Raw genomic sequence first — 24,311 nt, forward strand, 5'->3', positions numbered from 1 at the left:
ATAGATGTAAAAAAAGAGATTAAAAAATCCACTTAAAATGCCTTAAACAGTTACATGAAACAAATTTTAGCAGAAAAAATTCAGAAAATTCAGATGCAAGACTGGGGCAACAGTCATTCTTATTTTCAAGACAAACAGCGATGCTAAATCATTCCTGTAAAGACACACCCCGCACAAATGGCGTTTGGTGCCTTTTTGTTACATATTTTAATAGTAGCTCCACAGTTTTAGTGGTTGAAACACCAGGGGTGAATATTGCCGATACGATTTTTCAAATAGTCGTGCAGCTCATCCACACAGTTGTTATGCGTAATTTGTGAAACATCTGAATTGGTGTTTAACGTCTCCAAAACTCGTCCTAAAAGAGTGCGAGTCGATCGGTAATTATCCCTTGTAGGAACAGTTCATCTCTAAGCTCGTATGTCCCTGTTCGACCATCCAGAATATTGGTGTTGGGCGCTGTCGGTAGAGCCAATCCCAGCGCGATGTAATGACCCTATATTGCATTGTCCTGCTTATCGATTTGCCCCGGACCTGCTCGCGTCATGCGCTACGCCGAAGGCTATTGGCTGATGTGCACAGATATTCGATACTCTGCAGTGTAGCTGCTGTGCTTCTAAAGCGCATTTACTGACAATCACTCCATAAAAACTTTTGTTTGCTTTGTGTGTTATGACGTTGATGGCCGACGTCAAAGATGTGCAAAGATTAACAAAAGAAAACATAGTCCGCATTAGTCTGCAATGTAGACTATTTTAATAAGATTGTCTACATTGCAGCCTACTACGGACCATGTTTACCTTTATTAAGCATTTGGAGACGGTGGAGCCCGACAAAAACTAAAGTTTTTGATGTGTAGAGAGTTCATCGGGTTCATGGACTGAGGTCAATAGGTGCGCCATTAATCTCGGAAATTTCAAGTAGAGGTGTGCTAGGCATCTTGGGGGGGGGGGGGTCACTTCCATCCGTTCGTCGCTTGTTATTTGGCATCATTGCCTGTGTTAGGCTCTCTCATGTTTACAGACTGCTTGTGATTGTTCGGGGCTTCCCTCTGCTTGTCAGCTTGTTGCTCGACTTATTTTTTATTTGTATATAGCTGAAATGAATTTGTAATATATTCCTATTATGTGATCCCCTTTCCTACTGATAATATTGTCAGGTTTATAAATTTCTGTTGCTTTGATCGTAGTGCTGAACAACGAAGTTTATGTAAATCCAACGACACGTTTGTTTTCGAAAACACCATCTTGTGCCTCGAAACGGGAAAAGGTCTTCTAACATGAAACACGTCATATTTGCAAATGAACTGAGTTTCTCTCACGTCTTAACGACTTTCTCTGTCTTAAAAATGGAAATCTGTGCTAGATGCCCATATTTCCTATTAGGTTTGCGCATAAGTTCGTAGTTAGAGTAGATTGATTAGATTAGTATTTGTTCCAAAGATCATGAATACGACACTTCGTAATGATGTGGAACGTGTCATGTTAATAAAAGGTGTCTATACAAGATATTACATTACACAAAATATTACATGACACTAATATTTTTTTGTGGGGGTTGGGGAAATTACACACTTACTATATCCAAAAATTCATCTAATGAGTAGAAGGAGTTGCCATTAAGAAATTCTTTTAATTTCCTTTTAAATGCTGTATGGCTATCTGTCAGACTGTTGATGCTCTTAGGTAAGTGACCAAAGACTTTTGTGGCACCATAATTTACCCCCTTCTGAGCCAAAGTTAGATTTAACCTTGAGTGGTGAAGATCATCCTTTCTCCTAGTGTTGTAGTCATGTACACTGCTATTACTTTTGAATTCATTCGGATTGTTAATAACAAATTTCATAAGTGAATATATATGTTGTGAGGCTACAGTGAAGATGTCTAGCTCTTTAAATAAGTGTCTGCAGGATGATCTTGGGTGAGCTCCGGCAATTATTCTGATTACACGCTTTTGTGCAATGAACACTATTTTACTCAATGATGAGTTACCCCAGAATATGATGCCATACGAAAGCAGAGAATGAAAATAGGCGTGGTAAGCTAATTTACTCAGATGTATATCGCCAAAATTTGCAATGACCCTAATAGCATAAGTAGCTGAACTCAAACGTTTCAGCAGATCCTCAGTAAGGGTTTTTCCAGCTCAACCCCTCATCAATGCATACACCTAAAAATTTTGAATATTCTACCTTAGCTACCGATTTCTGATCGAAGTCTATATTTATTAATGGTGTCATTCCATTTACTGTGTGGAACTGTATACACTGTGTTTTGTCAAAGTTTAATGAGAGCCCATTTGCAGAGAGCCACTTAATTATTTTCTGAAAAACATCGTTTACAATTTCACCAGTTAATTCTTGTCTGTTGGGTGTGATAGCTATACTTGTATCATCGGCAAAACGTACCTGCTTTGTATAAGTTTAATAAACACAACAGTTGCACATAACAGAGACTTTAGTCATCCAAATATGTTCTCCTTCACTACTTACAACAGTGTAATGACGCCGGGGTAACTTTTCGATTCCACGATTGTAGAAATCACGTGCTTTTGAGGCGAAGAACTCGTCGAGACATGTTCGAAGCGCATTTTCATGCGGAAATGAAATTCCTTGAAGGTTGTTCGACAGCGAGCGGAAAAAGTGAAAATCTGGGACCGCAAGATCATATGAATGACTTCCCAATCCAGTCCCTGTGTAGGGCTTTGCGTTAATCTAACAGAGTGCAGGCGGGCGTTATCGTGGAATAGCATGACTTCACGCATTCTTCCTGTTCGTTGTTCCTCGACGCGGCTCCAAGACGTCTCAGTTGTTCACAATAAATATCAACAGGAATGAACACCTCGGAGAAGCAATTTCTAGTACACCACACCGTCGCTGTTCCACAAGAGGCATAACATTATCTTTTGTTGAAGGGTGCAGGACTTTTTAAGGGGAGTTGCTGCTTTATTTGGATTCAGTTCCTTTCATTCCCTTATGTTAACATAAAGACACCATTTCTCGTCACCAGTAATGATACAGGATACGAATGGTCGATGTTGTTCACGAACCAATTGATGACGACAAGCAGAGATTTTTGTGAGTTTGGCATTAAATATGGGATACCCATACAACCGGTGTTTGAAATGCATGCATTGCATGCAAATGTCTCACGAGGGTGGAATGAATACAGTTCATCACATTTGCCTGTCCTGGGTTCGATTCCCGGCCTGGTTGAGGATTTTCTCTGCCTGGGGACTGGGTGTTTGTGTTGTCCTCATCATTTCATCATCATCATCATTCGTGACAGTGGCAAGCTTGGACTGCGTAAAAATTGGACTATGTAAAAATTGGGACATTGTATGAGTGCTGATGACCGCGCAGTTGAGGGCCCCACACACCAAACATCCTCATCATCATCACGTTTGCCAGTTCTCGAGTACACTGACGTGGACTATTGTGGATTAATGCTTCATCAAACTTTGAAGGTCTTCCTGAAAGTCATCATCATCAGTGTTCTGCCAAAAGGCAGGCTGTCCGGTCTTCTGCCATCCTCTTCAGGTCTGCATAATTTCCTCTTCCCTTTATGTCGTCTGTCATCTTGTACCTCCTTCTTCCTCTCAGTCTTCTCCCACAAACCAATCCTTCCAAAGCATCTGCTAGCAAGCACTTCCTTTTCAATGAATGTCCCAATCAGTTCTTTTTTCTTCCTCTTAAAACCTTCAGCAGACATCTTTTCTCACCAAACCTTCCCAGTACTCTTTCGTTACTTACTCTTTCCATCCAGCTTATTCTCTCCGTTCTCCTCCACATCCACATCTCAAATGCTTCTAGCCTTTTTTCATCCTCTCGTCTCAGCGTCCATGTTTCTGCCCTATATAGTGCCACACTCCAGACAAAACATTTGCCAAGCCTTTTCCTTAGACCTTTATCTAATTTGCCACATAAGAGTTCTGTTGAATGCCTCTTTCGCTATGGCAATTCGAGTTTTCATCTCCTGGTGATATCTCAAGTCTTCAGTTATTGTGCTTCGAAGATATTTAAATGCACTTACTTGGTTAATGGTAGATTGTCCTATTTTAATATTGGACAGTTTGTGTCTTGTACTGATGACCATACTCTTTGTTTTTGCTGTGTTTATTTGCTTCCCATATTCCACACAAGCTTCATTCAGATCTTTCAGCATGTTATTCACTGTCCGCTCACTTTTTGCCACTAATACCATGTCATCATCAAATTTTATACATTCTATTCTCATTCCATCACTACATATTCCTCTTTTCCCATCTAAGCCTTTCGCAATAATCTCTTCAAGGTATGCGTTAATCAACAGTGGGGAAAGGCAACAACCTTGTCTAACACCTCGTCCAATGCTGCTTCCTTCTGACATTTCATTTCCAATCCTTATCCTTACTTCCTGGTATATAGATTCTGTATCAGTCGTCTCTCTTTCCAATCCACTCCTGTCATAAGCCTTTTCTAAATATACAAAAACAGCAAAGATTTCTCTACCTTTTTCCATTTATCTTTCCCCTATAGTTCTTAACAGGCCAATAGCCAATAGCATATCTTGTTCCTTTTGCTCTTCTAAATCCGAAATGCTCCTCTGTAATCCCTCTATCCAGCTTGCCGTATAGCCTTCTATTCAGCACTCCTCTCAGCAACACTTTAGCTGCACGAGAAATTAGACTAATGGTCCTATGCTCTTCACATTTTTTTAGTGTTTCTCTTTTTCTCTAATGGTATCATAACTGTTGCAAGGAAGTCCTCAGGCCATTCCCCTTTGTCATATATCTCGTTACAGAGGTAGACTATTTCTTTTCTTGCCTTGTTTCCCAGACTCTTCAACAGTTCTGCTGGCAAATCATCAATTCCACATGCCTTCCTATTCTTCATCTCCTTCAGCGCCTTTTCCACTTCTTCTTCCAAGATGGTGAATCCCTTTCCATCGTCTGGCACATATCGATCCTCTTCAACCTTAATTTCGCTTTGCATTTCATCCCCCTTATACAGACATTCTATATATTCTTGCCATCTGTTCAAAACCTTCTGTGGATCTTCTGCTAGAGTACCATCCGCTCTTTCTATTTCCATGTCGTTCCTCTTCAAAAACTATCTCACTAGCCAGTGTATATACATTTCATACTTTCCCTCTTTCTCCATTTTCTCTATTTTGTCGCATTTCTGTTTCATCCATTTTCCCTTGCTTCTTCAGTTTCTCTTGTTAATTCATTATTCAGTTTCCTGTACCTCTTTTTGCCTTGTTCAGTTTCTACATTTTTCCACTTTCTCCGCTCTTCCATCTTTTTCAACATGTTTTCTGTTATCTATTTTTTCCTGGTACTCTGAGATACTCTAATTCCTTTTACTTCTTTGGCAGAGTCCATAAGTCCCTCCCTCATTTTTATAAATTTGTCATTAACACTGTCATCAACACTACCTCTTTCCCATTTTACCATAAATCTGTTTTCCAGATCTGATGCCTTTCCTACCTCTTTGAGTCTTTCTATGTTTAGTCTTTCTTTTGCGTTACCTCTCCAGACTTTTTACAACTTCACTTGTATTTCTCCCACTACTGGGTTGTGGTCTGAATTTATATCCGCTCCTGAATGAGCTTTGGCATTCTTCAAACAGTTCCTAAATCTTTTTTGTATCAGGATGTAGTCCAACTGATATCTTTCCCTATTCAAATTTGATATCCATGTATAACGTCTCCTTTTGTGGTGTTCAAATAATGTGTCACCCACTGATAATGAATTTTCTTTACAGAAGCTAATTAGTCGTTCACCTCTCTCATTTCATATTCCTAATCCTAATTTTCCTACTGTATCTCTATCTCTTCTTTTACCCACCACTGCATTCCAGTCCCCCATGATGACAATGCAGGCATTTTCTTTCTCGATGAGTTCTTGTATTTTCTCATAATATTCTTCCACTTCCTCATCTCTATGCTGGCTGGTTGGCATATATACCTGTATTAACGCAAAATCATTTGAACTACCCTTCAGTCGTATCGTCATCAATTTTCCATCAGTATATTGTACCTTCATTACCTTAGTTTTCAGTTTTTGTCCTATCAATATTCCTACTCCGTTTTCACCACTCTTGATTTCCCCTGAGTAAAAGAGCTTATAATCTCCACTTTCTATCTCCCCATTCTCTCCACATCTCATTTCACACAAACAAAAGGCATCTAATTTGTCCCTTTTCATCTCCTGTTTTGCATTCTCTAGCTTTCCTGCTTGCAGCAGTGTCCTCACATTCCATTTTACAATCATTATCTTTCCTTCCTTCACTGTCCCTTTCTTCGGTTCAAATATGTCTACTCTCAATGCGTTACCCTCCCGGAGATCCATCTCTATGCTGGCTGGTTGGCATATATACCTGTATTAACGCAAAATCTTTTGAACTACCCTTCAGTCGTATCATCATCACTTTTCCATCAGTATATTGTACCTTCATTACCTTAGTTTTCAGTTTTTGTCCTATCAATATTCCTACTCCGTTTTCACCACTCTTGATTTCCCCTGAGTAAAAGAGCTTATAATCTCCACTTTCTATCTCCCCATTCTCTCCGCATCTCATTTCACACAAACAAAAGGCATCTAATCTGTCCCTTTTCATCTCCTGTTTTGCATTCTCTAGATTTCCTGCTTGCAGCAGTGTCCTCACATTCCATTTTCCAGTCATTATCTTTCCTTCCTTCACTGTCCCTTTCTTCGGTTCAAATATGTCTGCTCTCAAAGCGTTCCCCTCCCGGAGATCCGAATGAGGAGAAGTTTTAACTCCAGAGTCTTTCACATGGAGAGACTCCTTGGGAATGTAATGTAGTAGTTTCCTGTTACTTTCCACATAGGCAGTAGGATGCCCAGCCTAAAATCAGCCGCTCACTATGAGTCAGACGCTGTCCGTAGCGCCCACCCCCCTTTCTGGGGTACTGTCATTACTTGTACTCTTTTTGTACCCAAAGAGAAAAAGTGCCTCTTACGCTAGCTTCACCATTCCGAAAGACTCTTTCTCCGCTGTCACTGTCGCTGTCGTTGAGGTCTTATACATATAACAGGAAATGACAGGAAAAGGAGATGGTGAGGACAGGTTTGGGATAGGAAAGGGGGAGCGATAGGCCGTTGTGGGACATACTTGTCTGGCTCCTCCCCTTTGGTCTGTCCGGCTTGGGTGACCCTTCTGGTAGCTAAGCTACTGCCGGGATAGCCCTCCAGATCCAGAGCACACAAACCTCCTCGCCCACATGGACGGTGCTATGTTAAGGCGGTGTCCCCTGAAGGTGGAGAGTCATTAATTTTAAAACATCTGCATCTACAAGGATACTCTGAAAATTACATTCAAGTGCCTGGCAGAGGTTTCATCGAACCACCTTCACAATAATTTTCTGTTGTTCCAATCTCGAAAACCGCACGGAAAAAACGAACGCCTACATCCTTCCGTGGGAGCTCTGATTGTTCTTATTGTGATGATCGTTTCTCCCCATATAGGTCAGCGTCAACAAAATATTTTCGCATTCGGAGGAGAAAGTTGGTGACTGAAATTTTGTGAGAAGATTCCACCCCAACGAAAAACGCCTTTTTTTTTAATGATGCCCACCTCAAATCCCGTGTCATGTTAGTACCATTCTCTTCCCTACTTCTCGATAATACAAATCGTGCTGCTCTTCTTTGAACTTTCTCGATGTACTCCGTTAATACTATCTGGTAAGGGTCCCACAGCGAGCAGCAGTACTCCAAAAGAGGACGGGCAAGTGTAGTGTAGGCAGTCTCTTTAGTAAATCTGTTGCTTCTTCTGAGCGTTCTGCCAATAAAACCCAGTCTTTGGTTCGCCTTCCCCGCAACATTTTCTGCGTGTTCTTCTCAGTTTAAGTTGCTCGTAACTGTAATTCCTAGGTATTTAGTTGAATTTACGGCCGTTAGATTTGACTGGTTTACCTTGTAACCGAAGTTTAACGGATTTATTTTAGCACTCATGTGGATGACTTCACACTTTTCATTATTTAGGATCGATTGCCAATTTTTGCACCATACAGATGTCATTTTTAAATCGTTTTGTAATTTTTTTTATCTTCTGATGACTTTACTAGAGGATATGCGACAGCATCATCTGCAAACAACTAATGCCGCTGCTCAGTATCTTCTAAATCGTTTATATGGATAACGAGCAGCAGAGGAGCTACACACTACTTTGGGGAGCGCCAGAAATCACTTCTGTTTTACTCGACGACTTTCCATCAGTTACTACGACCGGTGACCTCGCTGACAACAAATAACGGCACATAACTAAGGCGATATTCCATAAGTACGATATTTTGCTGTAAGCCGCGTGTGAAGTACAGAGTCAAACGCCTTCTGAAAATCCAGAAGCGTGGAATAAATCTGAAATCCCTTTTCAATAGCACTCAACACTTTGTGTGAGTAAAGAACAGGTTGTGTTTCACAAGAACACCGTTTTCTAAATCCGTCCTGATCGTATCTCTTCGAGGTAATTCATGGATAATCCTACAGCCTTTCTTGAATATTGGTGTGACCTCTGACAACTTCCAGTATTTGGATACAAATCTTTCGTCGAGCGAGTGGTTGTATATGACATAACTATGGAGCTATTGGATCAACATACTCTGTAAGAAACCTAATTAGTATATAGTCTGGACAGGAAGACTTGCTTTTATTAAGTGATTTGAGTTGCTTCACTACTCCCAGGATATCTACTTCATGTTGGCCATTTTGGAGATTTTGCTTTCGCTGAAATTTGGTACGTTTTTGTCGTTGTTTCTACAACAGTGTTCTGATTCGTTTTGTGCACCAAAGGGAATAAGCACCGTCGTTTGTTAAGTTACTTGGTAACTGCTGTCGATACTATTTCTATGAATTCCGGCCACATCTGGTATACACTTACATTGTTAATTTGGAGGGAGTGGAGATTGTCTCTCAAGAATGTGTCAACTGAAATTTTATCTGATTTTTTGAATAGGTATATTTTTCGTTTATCTTTGGAGGATTTGGGAGTTACAGTTCAGGGTGTTTATAAATGAATATCGGGGTTTTAACGCTTTATAATATTTATTGTATTAAACTTACGGTTATAAATGATATGTCAAATGAAAGATCGCCGGCCGGTGTGGCCGAGCGGTTCTAGGTGCTTCAGTCTGGAACCGCGCGACCGCTCCGGTCGCAGGTTCGAATCCTGCCTCGGGCATGGATGTGTGTGATGTCCTTAGGTTAAGTTAGGTTTAAGTAGTTCTAAGTTCTATGGGACTGATGACCCCAGATGTTAAGTCCCATAGTGCTCGGGGCCGTTTGAACCATTTTTCAAATGAAAGAGCAACTCAAACATCTTTACCAAGAGCCTTATAAACGTTCAGTGTGAGCAGCATTTGTCGCACGGCACACACAAGTTTATAGCCAATGACAATCTATAGCCCAATGACGGGGCTTGCTTTGCATGGCCTCCACGTTCACCCGACCTAACGCCATGTGATTTTTTCCTTTGGGGCTTCATCAAGGATCGTGCGTGTGCGCTCCGCTACCAGCAGACCTCCCTCAATCAAGAAACCGGATTGAAGCAGCTGTTGCTGCAATCACTGAAGACACACTTATCAACGTTTGGGAAGAATTCGGCTATAGACTTGATGTATTCAGTCTCGCTAAGACAGCCCTGTGTTCACCAATCCCTGTACCCATTTTGATGCTCGTTATTAGCTCAGGATTATTTATTGCTAAGAGGTCAAGTGTGCGTTCACAACCGTTTACTATTCGCGTGGGCTCGTGAGCTAACTGCTCGAAAGAATTTTCAGATTACGCGTCTAGCACAATGTCTGACGATGTTTTATGCGTACCTTCGGATTTAAACATGTATTTTCGCGAATATTTCGAGGGTAAATTGTAGTCACCACGAACTATAATTGAATGAGTCGGGTACGTGTTTGAAATTTGACTGAAGTTTTATTTGAACCTTTCAGCAGCTGAATTATCTGAATTGGGAAGTCGGTAAAACGATCGAATTATTATTTTATTCCGGTTGCAAAGAGTGACCTCTACACATACTTACTCACAGAAACTACCTACTTCAATTTCGCTACACGAGAAACTGCTCCTAACAGCAACAAACACGTCACCGAAAACTGTATTTAGCTTATCCTTCCTGAACACCATTAGATCCTTCGCAAAAATTTCGGCTGAACTTATCTCCTGCTTTAGCCAGTTTTCACTGACTATAACGATTTGAACATCACTGCTTTCTATTAGCGCTTGGAGCTCTCATACTTTTCCAACACGGTTACGACAATTTACAACTGTTAAACCGATAGTCCCTGGGTCTACGGTCTTCCTGTGTTCGACCTGCACTCTTTGAAACTGAAGCCCTTTTTGTGTTTCGCCCAAAATCCTCTAACCTAAAAACCGTCCAATCCATGCTACACAGCCCCTGCTACCCGTGTTGCCTCCTGTGTGTAGTGGACTCATGACCTATTTAGCAGAACCTAAACCCAACCACCCCATGGCGCAAGTCGAGGAGTCTGCAGTCTACACAGTCACAGAACCACCTCTGATTCAGACCCTCCATTCGGCTCTGTACCAGAGGTCCGCAATCGGTCCTGCTGAGTATGTTGCAAATGGCGAGCTCTGCTTTCATCTTGCAAGCAAGACTGGCAGCCTTTACCACTTCTGTTGGCCGCTCGAAACCAGAGAGAATCTTTTCCAATCCAAAGCGACACACGTAATTGGTACCAATGTGAGCTACCACCTGCAGTTGGCTGCGTAATGGCATCTGAAAGGAGCCATTCCACGTTCGAAATGACTCCACCTGGTATGCACACGAAGTGCATATTGGCTTCCTTCCCATCCACGGTAGCCATGTCCCTAAGGAGCCCCATAATGTGCCTAACATTGGAACTCAAACTTGCATATAATCCCACCCTCCGTGATTGCCCAAATATTGCAGGCTGAGAGGTTTCCTCTGAAACAGGACAAGCGACTACATCTAGCTGATGGACAGTCGTCAGGCACAGACAGTACGTGGAACCTGTTTGTCAGACTAACCAGGGAGGCCTTTCGCCGCCTGCTACGCCCTGGGGCGTCCTCCCCATCGAGGGTCAGGGAGGGATCAACCTCAGTGCGAGCAGTAAATGGGCTGGCCATGGGTGCGGACCGATCACCGGACTCAGATGTGCTGGACGTCCGTTGGATCCCCACGGCTGGCCCACAACAGTGATGCCCATCCACTGCTGCTTCAAGCTATGTAACCGAAGCCATCATAGCCTGGAGCTGAGAGCAACGTGTCACCAACTCGGCTCATTTCTGCATCCAGCAATGACAGTCCCTATCCATACTGAAGGCCATAGAGAACTACATTACACAGACAAACAAAGGAATATCGACAACTGCTACAGAATGCTATTGTAGACTCTGATGAAACCGTAAAAACAGTGTCCAATAAATTAGAGATTCAAAAACTAAATAACCAAAGCACTCCAGTGAGACTAAATAATTCGCTGCTGATTAAGAGTTGTAATAAGTCACGAAATCGGTTTACTTTCCGATGCAAACGAAAAAGCGAGAACTATGTCTATTAAATACAACTATTAAATTAACACGTGAAAATTCAAGAAACGAAACTCCCAAAGCACACAGATGAAACTATACGGTTCGTTCCAGGTTAGGAACTCATAAAATGTCACAAAATCGGTTACTTCTCTGTGACTCGGCCAGCTGCTGCCTGATCGTCCTTAAAACTATAACAGAATTTTCTTACCGTGCTCTGTCCAGTGGAATTATCTCCATACATGCTATCTCCACTGGTGTCACTCCTCTAAACAGAAAAATATGTCGGAAATGTTCCTATCTCTCCACTTCGCACTCCATTTTCTACCGTCCACAGCTCCACTCAGTATCTCCAAATGACAAAATGACAATACGTAAACTCAAATAGCAACGATGAAGTGCAGATAAAAAATGATAATCGATAAATAAACCCATAGCAACCGGAATACAAACATGCAAAACAAAAACGCAATGAACTTCCCCACTAAGCAAATATTTCACACGTTTTTACCTTGCAACTTATTTTTGATAACAGGTATTAATTTTTTTTTACATGCATTTCTGAAAGAATTGATTCTGTTGGCAATCCGCAACTGTATGGAATACTTCGAAATTTATTCGCTGACTGCCAGTTTCTTGACGTCATCTGTGTTAGGTATTGATCCACCATCCAACTGTGCCACATGAAAATCTTATGCCGGACCGTGACTCGAACCTCGGTTTCCCACTTATCGCGAAAGGTCGTATTAATAACTTCAGCCACCCGTTCACGTTCGGCGGACTGACACAAACTTCCGTATGTCACACTGTCTTCATTCATATATCGTAGTCTGCTAAATTAAATTCATCACTAAAAAGCTCGCATCATTACTTGGATTCCCGCATCAGGGAGAATGAAACAACGAGAAATCGAGACCAGTGTTGCTATGGTTGTATTTTCGCCTATGCTTCTAATACTTACGAGCATTATCGACTCTCAGGGTTTGTTACGTAACGTGACGTGATCTAATCATCCGGAACATCTTACCCTCAACAACAAGAATTCATAAAGAAATATTCCTTGATCAGGCTAAGGAGCCAGATAACCCATTCGCAGTGGAATCGGGGAAGAACTACGGGACGTACCGAACGAAATGGACAGTCTACTGAGCAACGAATTTGGAGTGAGAGTAAATCAAAGAAAGATGCAAGTGATGAGGAATAGCAGATACGAGATTAGTGATAAAATACCGTAGTTGTGGACCACGAAATAGACGAACTTAAGAAATTCTGCTACCTTGGAAGCAAAACAAAATATGACTGACAAAGCAACGAGGACAAAGAAAGCAAATTACCACAGGCAAAGAAGGCATTCCTGGCCAAAAGTGCCTACTAGTATCAAACGTTAGCCACAACTTCAGGAAGAAATTTCTGAGAATGTAAGTCTGAAACACAGCATTGATAGGAATAAATCGCGGACTATGGGGGAAAGTGAGAAAACGAGAGCCGGCCGTGGTGGCCGAGCGGTTGTAGGCGCTTCAGTCCGGAACCGCACTACTGCTACGGTCGCAGGTTCTAATCCTGCTTCGGGCATGGATGTGTGTGCTGTCCTTAGGTTAGTTAGGTGTAAGTAGTTCTAAGTTCTAGGGGACTGATGACCGCAGATGTTAAGTCCCATAGTGCTCAGAAACATTTTTTGAGAAAACGAGAATCGAACCTTCTGAGATGTGGTGCTACAGAAGATTGCTGACAAGTGATTGGACCGCTAAGAAATGATTTTTTTAATGATGCTGCACCCATTTGACGGTAATAGCTTGTATTTTATTGTTATACAATCCAGATTTCGGCCTTGTCAGAAAAGTGTATGTGGTCATATACTCCAGATCTCATTTCTGGGTCCTGGGTTCATTCAATTTGTTGTTCAGACACAATAGAGTAGCGTGTACCTGTTTATTGGTTAGCAGTTTCACATAATAGCTGTCCTATAGGATCCAGAAACGAAAATTTGCAAGTTATTTATGCGTTTTAGAGATGTTCTCACTTTTGCTATTGACAGATCTGGACCATATGACCAGATATGCTTTTCTCACGAGGACTTGTATTTCATACCAGTCTGATGTCTTTTGACGTATAAATAAGTTCTTGTACTTGAAAACGGCCTAAGGCCGAAATCTGGATACTATAACAACAAAATACAAACTATTACTGTCAAATGGCGGAGTAATCATTCAAAAAGCTTACCATTTCTGTGGCTCCAACCGAGATAAAAAGTATCGATTAGAAATGAGTCAGCGAAAATACAAATGTGTGGAAAACACTGACAAGAAGAAGGGACAGGATGGTAGGACTTGCGATGAGACGTCAGGGAACAACTTTCAAGGTACTTGAGGGAGTTAAAGATGCAGGGAAAGATCGTAAGAGAAATACATGCTACGAATAATTAAGGCCGTAGCCAGTGATCTTTGCCGGAACCTTGTGCTGAAACTATTTTTAACCATAGTTTTACATAATGACTGTACTTGGAACACACGTTAGGCCGTATTACGCTGTGCCGGCCGGAGTGGCCGAGCGGTTCTAGGTCTACGTCTACGTCTACATCCGTATTCCGCAAGCCACCTGACGGTTGTGGTGGAGGGTACCATGAGTACCTCTAGCGGTCCTCCCTTCTATTCCAGTCTCGTATTGTTCGTGGAAAGAAAGATTGTCGGTATGCCTCTGTGTGGGCTCTAATCTCTCTGATTTTATCCTCATGGTCTCTTCGCGAGATATACGTAGGGGGGAGCAATATACTGCTTGACTCCTCGGTGAAGGTGTCTTCTCGAAACTTTAACAAAAGCCCGTACCGAGCTAATGAACGTCTCTCCTGCAGAGTCTTCCACTGGAGTTTATCTATCATCTCCGTAACGCTTTCGCGATTACTAAATGATCCTGTAACGAAGCGCGCTGCTCTCCGTTGGATCTTCTCTATCTCTTCTATCAACCCTATCTGGTACGGATCCCACACTGCTGAGCAGTATTCAAGCAGTGGGCGAACAAGCGTACTGTAACCTACTTCCTTTGTTTTCGGATTGCATTTCCTTAGGATTCTTCCAATGAATCTCAGTCTGGCATCTGCTTTACCGACGATCAACATTATATGATCATTCCATTTTAAATCACTCCTAATGCGTACTCCCAGATAATTTATGGTATTAACTGCTTCCAGTTGCTGACCTGCTATTTTGTAGCTAAATGATAAGGGATCTTTCTATGTATTCGCAGCACATTACACTTGTCTACATTGAGATTGAATTGCCATTCCCTGCACCATGCGTCAATTCGCTGCAGATCCTCCTGCGTTTCAATACAGTTTTCTATTGTTACAACCTCTCGATACACCACAGCATCATCTGCAAAAAGCCTCAGTGAACTTCCGATGTCATCCACCAGGTCATTTATGTATATTGTGAATAGCAACGGTCCTATGACACTCCCCTGCGGCACACCTGAAATCACTCTTACTTCGGAAGACTTCTCTCCATTGAGAATAACATGCTGCGTCCTGTTATCTAGGAACTCCTCAATCCAATCACACAATTGGTCTGATAGTCCATATGCTCTTACTTTGTTCATTAAACGACTGTGGGGAACTGTATCGAACGCCTTGCGGAAGTCAAGAAACACGGCATCTACCTGTGAACCCATGTCTATGGCCCTCTGAGTCTCGTGGACGAATAGCGCGAGCTGGGTTTCACATGACCGTCTTTTTCGAAACCCATGCTGATTCCTACAGAGTAGATTTCTAGTCTCCAGAAAGGTCATTATACTCGAACACAATACGTGTTCCAAAATTCTGCAACTGATCGACGTTAAAGATATAGGTCTATAGTTCTGCACATCTGTTCGACGTCCCTTCTTGAAAACGGGGATGACCTGTGCCCTTTTCCAATCCTTTGGAACGCTACGCTCTTCTAGAGACCTACGGTACACCGCTGCAAGAAGGGGGGCAAGTTCCTTCGCGTACTCTGTGTAAAATTGAACTGGTATCCCATCAGGTCCAGAGGCCTTTCCTCTTTTGAGCGATTTTAATTATTTCTCTATCCCTCTGCCGTCTATTTCGATATCTACAATTTTGTCATCTGTGCGACAATCTAGAGAAGGAACTACAGTGCAATCTTCCTCTGTGAAACAACTTTGGAAAAAGACATTTAGTATTTCGGCCTTTTGTCTGTCATCCTCTGTTTCAGTACCATTTTGGTCACAGAGTGTCTGGACATTTTGTTTTGATCCACCTACCGCTTTGACATAAGACCAAAATTTCTTAGGATTTTCTGCCAAGTCAGTACATAGAACTTTACTTTCGAATTCATTGAACGCCTCTCGCATAGCCCTCCTCACACTACATTTCGCTTCGCGTAATTTTTGTTTGTCTGCAAGGCTTTGGCTATGTTTATGTTTGCTGTGAAGTTCCCTTTGCTTCCGCAGCAGTTTTCTAACTCGGTTGTTGTACCACGGTGGCTCTTTTCCATCTCTTACGATCTTGCTTGGCACATACTCATCTAACGCATAATGTACGACGGTTTTGAACTTTGTCCACTGATCCTCAACACTATCTGTACTTGAGACAAAACTTTTGTGTTGAGCCAACAGGTACTCTGAAATCTGCTTTTTGTCACTTTTTCTAAACAGAAAAATCTTCCTACCCTTTTTAATATTCCTATTTACGGCTGAAATCATCGATGCCGTAACCGCTTTATGATCGCTGATTCCCTGTTCTGCGTTAACTTTTTCAAATAGTTCGGGTCTGTTTGTCACCAGAAGGTCTAATATGTTATCCCCACGAGTCGGTTCTCTGTTTAACTGCTCAAGGTAGTTTTCAGATAAAGCACTTAAAAAAAATTTCACAGGATTCTTTGTCCCTGCCACCCGTTATGAACGTTTGAGTCTCCCAGTCTATATCTGGCAAATTAAAATCTCCACCCAGAACTATAACATGGTGGGGAAATCTACTCGAAATATTTTCCAAATTATCCTTCAGGTGCTCAGCCACAACAGCTGTTGAGCCAGGGGGCCTATAGAGACATCCAATTACCATGTCTGAGCCTGCTTTAACCGTGACCTTCACCCAAATAATTTCACATTTCGGATCTCCGTCAATTTCCTTCGATACTATTGCACTTCTTATCGCTATAAACACGCCTCCCCCTTCACTGTTCAGCCTGTCTCTACGGTATACATTCCAATCTGAGTTTAGGATTTCATTACTGTTTACGTCTGGTTTCAGCCAACTTTCTGTCCCTAGTACTATATGGGCATTGTGACCGTTTATTAATGAGAGCAGTTCTAGGACCTTTCTATAGACGCTCCTGCAGTTTACTATTAGCACATTAACATTGTTATTCCCTGTTGCATTTTGCCTACTCCTACCTTGCCGCGTCTCAGGAGGCGTCTTGTCGGGCCTAGGGAGGGGATTCTCTAACCTAAAAAACCCCCATGTGTACTCCACACGTACTCCGCTACCCTTGTAGCCGCTTCCGGCGTGTAGTGCACGCCTGACCTATTCAGTGGGACCCTACATCTCTCCACCCGATAGCGGAGGTCGAGAAATTTGCACCCCAGATCTCCGCAGAATCGTCTGAGCCTCTGGTTTAAGCCTTCCACTCGGCTCCAAACCAGAGGACCGCGATCGGTTCTGGGAACGATACTACAAATTGTTAGCTCTGATTCCACCCCGCGAGCGAGGCTTTCCGCCTTCACCAATTCCGCCAACCGCCTGTACGAACTGAGGATGACCTCTGAACCCAGACGGCAGGAGTCATTGGTGCCGACATGAGCAACAATTTGCAGTCGGGTGCACCCAGTGCTCTCTATCGCCGCCGGTAGGGCCTCCTCCACATCTCGGATGAGGCCCCCCGGCAAGCAGACAGAGTGAACACTGGCCTTCTTCCCCGACCTTCCCGCTATTTCTCTAAGGGGCTGAATCACCCGCCTAACGTTGGAGCTCCCAATAACTAATAAACCCCTCCCCCCGTGTGCCTGCTCGGACCTTGCTGAAGGAGCAGCCACATGTCCACTCACAGGCAGAGCGGGCGATGCCACACGGCCAGCCTCCACATTGGTGCTACAGTCTGGAACTGCGCGACCACTACGGTCGCAGGTTCGAATCCTGCCTCGGGCATGGATGTGTGTTATGTCCTTAGGTTAGTTAGGTTTAAGTAGTTCTAAGTTCTAGGAGACTGATGACCTTTGAAGTTAAGTCCCAAAGTGCTCAGAGCCATTTGAACCATTTTCTTCGTATTACGCTGTAGGTGAGTCACAATTCAAGGCGACAATGAAAAATATGTTTGTTCCTTCGGAAATTATTTTCTTTTAGAAAAATCAACTTGTACGGCGGACGAAGGTAACGGAATACCACAGTAGTGACGGTTGTTGTCTTTGATAATGCTGTGCACAAATGATTCAGTTAATAAGTACTTTGAAACAAATAAAATGGTATTTTAATAAGAAAATATGTAAAGGGAGTCTCTTTTTCATGATTAATAAGTATATCTTCGTGATATATAGGTATGAAACTGGGCATCCGTGATTCCATTTTGCCTATGATAGTTAAAACTCTCTTGATAAAATTTTCCACGAATAGTAAGTTTTAGCTCAAAATCGGTATGCAGTGTCAGCGGCAGATTAAAAAACTTTCTAACGATATCTCATTCATCCCTGCACGACTAGCATGTGTTGAGAAAAGGGAACCTTGACTTGAGAAATAATATGTGTGATTATATCCGGGATAATGTTGCCCATTAGTCCAGATTTTTTTGTGTTTTACGCTGTAAACGCTCATGGCTCACACAACTGCTGAAAAACGAAGCGAAAGAATGCGACCATAACAACTGCAGATTTAAAACGCATAGAATCCACGTATTAACTGCATTTGTCTCTGTATCTCCGTTTGTGTGTCGTCGATGGTAACTGCGTCAAGTAGGAACGAATATGATTTGCATAGCTACACACATATCATCCAGGAAGATTATTTCAGTAGAGGTGAACCATAATAGAAGCAATATTCATTTAGGGTCTAAATAAATTCCGGAGTCTGTCGTTGTGGCCGAGCGGTTCTAGGCGCTTCAGTTTGGAACCGCGCGACCGCTACGGTCGCAGGTTCGAATCCTGCCTCGGGCATGGATGTGTGTGATGTCCTTAGGTTAGTTAGGTTTAAGTAGTTCTAAGTCTAGGGGACTGATGACCTCAGATGTTAAGTCCCATAGTGCTCAGAGCCATTTGAACCATTTAAATTCCGGAGCAACAACAATAAAACCGTATCGAACATTTCGGCGCAAACAGAGAACAACGCCCGTGAGCAGCTGAATTATACACACCTACCAGGCGCGAGCGGCGACACGTCGTGACGTGAACTGGCTCGTCGAGCTCTCTGTCGATGGCGTCCCACACACACTCAGGAGGGCTTAGGTCAGGTGGCTACGGAGACCTCATGGTGTTACGGTTCTGGCGATACTCGCAGGTGATATGTTACGTATCATATGTTCCACACTTTCTTACTTGGTATTCATCTCAAAATCAACTTTACCTTGGAAGTTGAGGGATTTGTTGGTGTATACAAGATCCGACAACACTCTAGGGCACTGAGTGTATTGAAATCCTAGTAACACAAATAGGTATTTAGGTGTCACTTCGCACCGCCATCCAGCCAGAAGCAAGCACTGCTCAACACTCTGTCTTCACGTGCCTTCCGTATAAGCGATGACAACAGCTTGGAATTGGATTAAAAAAAAAAAAGACAGTGAATGCTATGTCAGTTTGTTCATAGACAGGGCTTTTAAGTGAAATATTACACTGAATAGCCAAAGAAACTGTTGTTGTTGTTGTTGTTGTGGTCTTCAGTCCTGAGACTGGTTTGATGCAGCTCTCCATGCTACTCTATCCTGTGCAAACTTCTTTATCTCCCAGTACCTACTGCAACCTACATCCTTCTGAATCTGCTTAGTGTATTCATCTCTTGGTCTCCCTCTACGATTTTTACCCTCCACGCTGCCCTCCAATTCTAAATTTGTGATCCCTTGATGCCTCGGAACATGTCCTACCAACCGGTCCCTTCTTCTTGTCAAGTTGTGCCACAAACTCCTCTTCTCCCCAATTCTATTCAATACCTCCTCATTAGTTATGTGATCTATACATCTAATCTTCAGCATTCTCCTGTAGCACCACATTTCGAAAGCTTCTATTCTCTTCTTGTCCAAACTATTTATCGTCCATGTTTCACTTCCATACATGGCTACACTCCATACAAATACTTTCAGAAATGACTTCCTGACACTTAAACCTATACTGTTACACCTGCCTAATACCGCGTACGGCCACCGCGAGAAGTGCCGCAGCACGACGTGGCATGGACTCAACTAATCTCTGAAGTACAGCTGGAGGGAATTGACTCATGCATCCTATAGGGCCGTCCATAAATCTGTAAGAGTGTAAGGGGGCGAAGACCTCTTCTGAACAGTACATTGCAAGAGATCCCAGATATGCTCAATAATGTCCCTATCTGGGGAGTCGGTGGCCAGGTGAATTGTTTAGACTCAGAAGAGTGTTCCTGGAGGCACTCTGTAGCAATTCTGGACGTGTGGGATCCTGCTGGAATTGCCCAAATCCGTCGGAATGCACAATGGACATGGGTGGATGCAGGTGATCAGACAGGATGCTTATGTATGTGTCAGAGACGTATCTAGAGGTAACAGGGGTCCCATATCACTACACACGCCCAACACCATTTCCGAGCCTCCACCTGCTTCAAGAGTCCCCTGCTGACATGCAGGGTCCACGGATTCATGAGGTTGTTTCCTTACCCGTACACGTCCATCCGCTCGATACAATTTGAAATATGACTCGTCCGACCAGGCAACATGTTTCCAGTCATCGACAGTCCAATGCACTTGTGTCACGTTGATCGATTCTCGACAGTCGTCGTTGGTACCGTTCTTGCACGATCTTTTTCCGGTAGCAACGATGTCGGAGATTTGATGTTTTACCTGATTCCTGATATTCACGGTACACTCGTGAAATGGTCCTACGGGAAAATCCCCACTTCATCGCTACCTCGTAGATGCTGTGTTCCATCGCTCGAGCGCCGACTGTAACACCAGTTTCAAACTAACTTAAATCTTGATAACCTGCCATTGTAGCAGCATTAACCGATCTAACTACTGCGCCAGACGCTTGTAGTCTTATACAGCCGTTGCCGACTGCAGTGTCGTCTTCTGCCTGTTTACATATCTCTGTATGTGAATGCGCATACCTATACCAGTTTCTTTGGTGCTTCAGTATAATTATGCTAATAGAAAAGACGGAGAACCGCATTCTTATTCTGTTAAGTTACTGTTTGTATCACGTGTCACTGACCGCATAAGCAGAATTCTAAGGAAAAATGGTATTCAGACCACTTTCTTCAATAAAAACAAAGAAGAATAACTTTTTCCGACGGAAGACGGGTGCACTTGACTGCTTCCACACTGCGGACGTCTATGAAATGACGTGTGGTTGCAGCAAACTGTATGTCGACGAAACGGAAAGGACTGTTAAAGAATGTGTTAAGGGACACGAACGCCACACGCGGTTGAAAGAAATATGAAATCGGCGGTAACGGAACATCACGAGATCTGCGGCCTTGACATCGATTTCAATAACGTATGTGTGCTGGCTAAGGAAACCAACATTTATAGAAGAAAATTTTGAGAAGTGGCTGAAATTTCTAAGAACGCATGTGACTTCAATAGAGAGGACGGCCATAAGCTTCCAGCACCGTGGCTCCCTGCCATTAAGAAAGTGCCGCGGCGTGCGAGCAATACAAAGAACACCCTGGAAGCTATCTCTGTGGACAATAACATTTTGGTTAAATATTCCCGCTCTCATGTTCTGCCCTTTTCGCTTCTAACCAATGACGTGGGTCGACCCACAGAAATAGGAGAAATTTTAAGCAGTTACTCCCCTTCATTGTAAGGGCGGGAAAAATCCCTATCTAACCAATGACGTTGGCCACCCTATGATATCAACAGGAGTTTAAGCCAATAGCCCCCTTCTTCAGCATTAGCGCGAGAAAAGTTCTGTTACCGTCAAATGAGATGGTCCACTAATGGTAGCCCATAGGTGTTTACCCAGTAATCTTACTTCTCCAGCACAAGACCGAGCGAGGTGGCGCAGTGGTTAGCACACTGGACTCGCATTCGGGAGGACGACGGTTCAATCCAGTGTCCTGCCATCCTGATTTAAGTTTTCCGTGATTTCCCTAAATCGCTTCAGGCAAATGCCGGAATGCTTCGACAGGGCACGGCCGACTTCCATCCCTGCCGTTCCCTAATCCGATGAGACCGATGACCACGCTGTTTGGTATCTTCCCCCCAAATCAATCCAATCCAATTCAGCACAAGCGCGGGCAAACTTTACAAGAGTAGGCTCACTCTACAGTGTACATGACAAGGTCCTGAAGAAGATCCACGCAGTGGGGTCGAAACGTCGATTGTTTGAAGAAATATGACGCGGCCTAACAACCCAGAAGATTTTGACTTCAGTTACAACGGTCATGAAAGCCTGCAGGCTTACGTGTCACGTATCGTTCTACTGCATGAGTAGCTTGTCTGCGAGATGCTCTGTGTGAACAAACGCATACACATGGTCATCCAGTATGTTCACGTACCGCTCGTTGGCACGAGACTACTGCAGTCTTTTCGGAGGCTCCATTTAATCTCACGTTAACGTCCCCCACTTGAAAATAACTTCACTGTCTGCCTGGAGGTTGGCTTGCTGGTTAGCTGGTTGATTTACCTCATGTAGTTTCTGACGTTCTCTTTAAATCTTTGACTACCAATTTTATTTAAAAAACAATGTATGGCTATTTTAATTAAGGTCTTCGTTAGAAGTAACAATAGGATAATGATGTTTCTAAGCATTTGGTATGGGAAGGGGCGGGGGGAGGCTTATGACTTGTAGGATGTCACCCTTACATTGTTACACACTATTTTTCTTATAGTCACCTCGACGTTGGCAGTCCACTCCCGGATATCCGAATGGAGGGCTAATTCGTAAAATCTGTAATATTTTTTCAATGGAGCAATCATCATGACACTTTTTCAATTACAGGCCACGTGTCCTGTGGATACAAAATGTGCATCTTAATACTGTGGCTTCCAATGAATTCTGACTCCACGTTTTGTTGGTCATTGCTGTTTTGAGGGCAGTTTCCAACCCCATGGGCGAGAAGATCACACTACCCACTCTTTGACAAGGCCATTAGAACAACGAGAGTCACACCTCATATCGAATGTCATCGGCCGCCATTGCTGACGATTTTTATTCGAAATTCAAGCAGTGGCTGTGATCGAACCCAGAACCAAGGACTTTTTGATTGTTAGTTAATGACGCTACCTCTAGACCTAACGAAATGCGCTACCATTGACATCACACGCCACTGAGCGTGGTTCTGCAGGCCGTTATGCGGCACAGCGCAGTGCATTTGGTGTGGACGCTCCTTATCCCTTTGACTACCGTCGGAACGTGTAGTTCCCACGCTAGGTTTCAGAGAGCTGCTGCATGTTATCGCAATCTATCAGTGTCCCAATGGTAAAGAAAAGCCTATTAATAGTTAGTAGAATTACTGTGATTACAGATTGTACCTATAGGTTGTGCTTCCCTCAAATTTCATCGTTAACCCTCGTCTTCGTATTGTCACATCCAGTTTTATCGCACCTGCAGTTCGGCAACCTAGTAATCAGATTCGTAAAACGGGCTGCCTTCGCCCCTTCCTGGACACTTCGTGTAAACGATTTGCACCCGCGAATTAACGCATGCCACAACACAAACGAAGCCCTTATCGAGTACCTGTAGTTCTGAATAACCGCTATTTTTTGGTATTTGTTGGGTCTCGATAGTTACAGTTTCGTTCGAGTTTTACTAATAACTGGCTAAAAAGTCGGTATATTAATTTGCCGAGGCAGCAATGCTAAATTTTTTGGTTTATAAATAAAACTATTTAAAAAACGAGTAATGTTTATTCGTAAAATTTCCATTCCATGGAACCATTGGATTATTATATAAATTGGTAAAATTGATGAGCAAAGTTTTAAAAACAACGTTTATACCTAGAAACTAGCAATAAACACATGACATATGAATCGGTACATCATCGCAGAGACAATAAATGTACCTGTTGCCGTGTGACGTGGCCTATTAGACAGCACTTGTGTACGTGCATTATGCCCCCACATAGTCTATACCGTATAGACCAGTGATTCCAAACGTATGGTAATTACCGTCTGAGGGATAAAAGGAAATTTTCTGAGGGGTAAAAACGAAAAGATTCGATTGTGTTTCGGTCACGAAACTATTTTTAAACGGCCATCACTATCATATATATCTTTCGGTCACGAAACTGTTTTTAAAATATATATATCATTTCTCGAGTTAACATCCCTTTTTATCAACACATACAAATCATATAGAGATGAATGGGATACCTGTAGAAAGGTTTTCTAACCAGCTTCTGACTTTGCATACCGACTTTGCGCTAAATCTTACTATTTGTGGAAAATTTTAAAATAAAAGAGACTTTTATCTATCATAGACAAAAAGGCATCATGGTTTCCGAGCTTCATACCTATATTTTATGAAGCTAACTTATTAATCACAAATAAGAGACTTCCTTTTCATATTACCTTATTAGAAATACACTCCTGGAAATGGAAAAAAGAACATATTGACACCGGTGTGTCAGACCCACCATACTTGCTCCGGACACTGCGAGAGGGCTGTACAAGCAATGATCACACGCA

Source organism: Schistocerca cancellata, chromosome 2 (genome assembly GCF_023864275.1).
Source record: "Schistocerca cancellata isolate TAMUIC-IGC-003103 chromosome 2, iqSchCanc2.1, whole genome shotgun sequence".
Taxonomy (NCBI): domain Eukaryota; kingdom Metazoa; phylum Arthropoda; class Insecta; order Orthoptera; family Acrididae; genus Schistocerca; species Schistocerca cancellata.